Source organism: Austrofundulus limnaeus, unplaced genomic scaffold (genome assembly GCF_001266775.1).
Source record: "Austrofundulus limnaeus strain Quisiro unplaced genomic scaffold, Austrofundulus_limnaeus-1.0 Scaffold80, whole genome shotgun sequence".
NCBI classification, from domain to species: domain Eukaryota; kingdom Metazoa; phylum Chordata; class Actinopteri; order Cyprinodontiformes; family Rivulidae; genus Austrofundulus; species Austrofundulus limnaeus.
Window position 1 is genome coordinate 78338 of NW_013952482.1, and position 3917 is coordinate 82254.

At 36.2% G+C, this 3917-nt stretch overlaps 1 protein-coding gene across 1 annotated transcript in view; it reads left to right on the top strand.

Annotated features, from left to right (window-relative positions):
- Positions 1–3917, top strand: part of LOC106519621 (proto-oncogene vav) — a gene marked incomplete at its 3' end in the record, with an annotated part of 19345 nt that overhangs the window by 3805 nt on the left and 11623 nt on the right.

The following is a 3917-nucleotide window of genomic DNA, read 5'->3' on the forward strand; positions in this document are numbered from 1 at the left end:
CTTTGGTTCTATGACATACTCAATAGTATGGTTTTTTTTTATCTATGGTGTTCCAGGGTTTTCTGGTGTTACAAGTAGTTGGACCAACATAGTGATATTTTGCCACAGTTTTTGATTATGTTGGCTTCACTAGGAATTGTACTGGCTCACATATGTACATATTTGCATTGTACATGCAAATAGAAATCATTAACACACCAAATTGCCACGACAATTTAACATTGATTCAGAGACGCCAAAAGAAAACTGCAATAAAAGGCTTCAACCAAGCAATGTAGCAAAGATGTGTGAGATGAAGACCTGTCAGAAACAAAAAACCACTCCTGAGTATCATTGTCGATACATTTCAAGATATAATAGTCATCACCACCTAACTGTACATGACTCTTGGATATTTGTTATTTGTGGTTGTGGTCAAAAATTAGCATTTATCACATTTTCATTCACAGTGGAAGCCAAGTTGAACATACTGTGTCTCTGATAGGCCTTGCACTGCCAAAATGTGACACAATCTACCCTCTGATGCTAAATAATTAGCTCTCCTTAGAGGATTTTTATGCTCACTGGGTAAATGTTAGATGAATAAAGCTCACTGCCTGTAGCAAATTTGTGAATTTTCATGACAGACTTTGTAAAATTGTGTACTATTTATTTGGTTTTGTTTCTTAGATTATCAGTAATATTCTTAGTAATTTATAGAGATGGGACAGCTCTTTGAAGGGATTCAGATGTTGAGGGTCTGTTTGTTTCATAGAAATATGCTGGTGAGTATGCAGGTCACAATCAATTAAAAAAAGCTAAACAAAACAAWTGTATTTCATTTCTGAAGCTAAAGACGTTTTGCTTCCCGTCTGGGAAGGTTTCTCTACTTTAAACAACTCAACGACTCTCCATTGTGAGAGGCGAGTAGTTCCAGGTGATCTGCATGTGAATCTGAGCCCTGACGAGGCCTCTCGGGCAGGTCTATAAAGCTTGGAGTTCGACACAACTCCAGACATTTTGAACTGAGAAAGGTCCCTTGATGGGAAATGAAACATCTTCAGCTTCAGTAAAGAAGTATAATGTTTTTTTGTTGTTGTTTACTTTTTTTTGGATTGTTTCAGTTTTGAATGTTAGTGATGTAGCCCATGTCACTATGGCCATATGTGGTGTAGGCCATACACAGCAAATATGGCAGGGTTAAATTTACACTATTGACATTGATTTAACAGTAAATAGTGTTAACATAAGTGTCGTACCATGTGACGTGTTTAGGGCACGGCGCCCCTCCCTCCCCCCTGAGTACATGCTCCCCACGTTCAGCTGCTGCCCTCCTCCTTTTTGCTCTTTTCTTTTTTGCTTCATGGGAAAAGCGAGGAAGGACAGTATGTGTCTACACCTGAGGAGGGAAAAACAATTTGAAAACAAACGGCATTCAATCATCTGCGTCTCGGCTCCCGTCGTTCATTTTAAAGAGCCTTTCAAAAGAATCAGGTCATCCGTGAGCTTCACATCTCATGCCGTTTATCTCAGTGCAAAACAAGAATATAACTCTCACTGTACGCTGTAGGTTGTATACTATACGCACCAAAATTTGTTTTCACTTTTTTAAAAATGGTAAACCTTTGTTCTAATCAATGTGAATACAAATGCAGTGAAAACGTGCTAACACTTTGAGCTGTATATTAGCAGGCAGAGGCACAGAAATGAGACGAAGTCATGACTCAGGAAGAGCAAGACCGAGAGTAACAGAGAGGCTGTCACGTGTCTGAGTTCAACTTCTCTAAGGGAAGTTGTTGTGCTATATCTGAAGGATTTAATGCAACGTGTGTGTGTGTGTGTGTGTGTGTGCGCGCGCACGCACAAGTGTATGTGTGTTCAGTCGATACTATAATTTAGCAAGTGTATGCGAAACTCTGGGAAATCCTATGGTCAGTTGTGGTTAAGAAAGAAACACTGATTAACTGAAGCCAAGGCCCACTCTGATGTGCAAACACACACACACACACACACACGCACACTTATACACCTGATGACATTACACAATTTGCACAAGTTGAGGATATTCCTTGTACACACCAAGGATTACCACACCGTGAGTCAAAACTGTGGTAACAACTGTACAACACTGTTGGTCTAAGCTCTGAAATGGTTGGACGTGTGCAGCAGTATCAGCCAGAACTGAACATTTCCCCTTTTTCTTAAATTAGAGTTCTGCATTTAACTTTGCTTAAGCAAGCAGATAGACTAAAAGACAAAAAACAGACAGGCAGGCAGACCGAGCAGGAAATATAGACCAAGAGAACAAAAGAAAAACTAAAGTAGAGCAGCTGGCTCAGGAAGTTACATAAAGCAGCTGATGTCTGACCACCATGTTTTTACATCTTACTTTCTGTGGTTCCTTTTAATATATTTTAGCTTTAATATGCAACCCTCATAATTTCCTTCTTTTTTTCAGACTTATTTTAAACCTAATTGTATTTATGTTCATGTTTCTGTGGTTTCTCCTTTTTACTTGCAATTACAAAATCCCCAATTTCAGAAAAGATAAGAAATATTACAAAATACAGTCTACAGAGCTGTAATTAGTTGAGTTTACTTTACAAGTCTCTCATTTTTGTGTTTTCACTATTTATAACAGTATAAACAAAAAGTAAACAATTAGTTGTTGGAAATTTTGACTAACACCAGATTAGGTGGAGGCATGTGTGAGTGACACCACTGGGTAAAAAAAAAGCACCAAAAACTTAGTCACTCCATCTGAGAGTCATTGATGAAAAAAGCTATAGTGGTCCAACACCTACAAACTATTATTATAAAAAATATATATGCAAATTAATACAAAGTCCAAGTCTAGAAACCACTGTAAGATGTGGCTGACCTTCCAGCCCTCAGGCAGCGCTATAATCAGAACAACTACGTCACAAGTTCACAAGTGGAAAAACTGCTAACACTTAGAATCTGAAATTTTACATATAATATGCAAAACTGAAGCCATACATAAACAATCGTTTTGGAGAGACATGTTTCTATGAAGGCAACATTTCCAAAAGATTTTTGATTATTTCAAAATGTAGCTTAAAGTGATGCTTGAGTCAGAGTATTAAAAATTTAAATTACTTGTGTGAAAGTTGGTCTTCCATAAAAATATCACTTGAGTAAAAACCTTAAAGTATCTCAAATTGACTGTACTTAAATATCAAAAATAAAAAAAGTCAATTTCTGATACAAAATGTACTTAAGTATTAAAAGTACTGAGTAAAAGCGAGCAGTTAGGATGTTCAAAATGACGTTTATTGGGTGATGACCTCCCTAAAAAAGATTTTTCTAAAAGCTATAATGACTATAATGTTGTATTAAAATGGTAATGTTGAAAAATTTGAGTGTGACGTGATTTGTGTCATGTGCAGGTGTGATGGATCAAGTACAAACAAACAGGGTGTCAGATTGGGGTATACATATTTATACTTCTCTCATCCAACCACAATTAATTCACATTATCTGGGAGGTGCAATATAACTGGATAGATTTGTATTTACATTTTTAAACCATTACAAGCTGGAATGAAAACAAGCTGAAATGATAAAGAAGTAGCAAGGCTATTTTTTTCTCTGATTTTGTTGATTATAGTATTTTTTCAGTTATTTATAGGGCCCATAAAAACATATTACCTTCAAACATCCAATTACATTTTATTAAAAGGGAGAGATGTTACAATCTGAAGGGCATAGAAATGTTTGTGAGACCTAAAATTAGAACCAGTTTGAGGGAACAGAGTACTTCAGACCAGGGAATTAAACTATGGAATAATCTGGAAGATGACGTTAAAAAATACCAGATCAATGTGTATATTTAAGAGAATGATAAAGATTAATTTGTTGGAGAAATATGTATGGGTATAATGGATTACAAATGTTTGTTAAACCGAAAATCAGAAC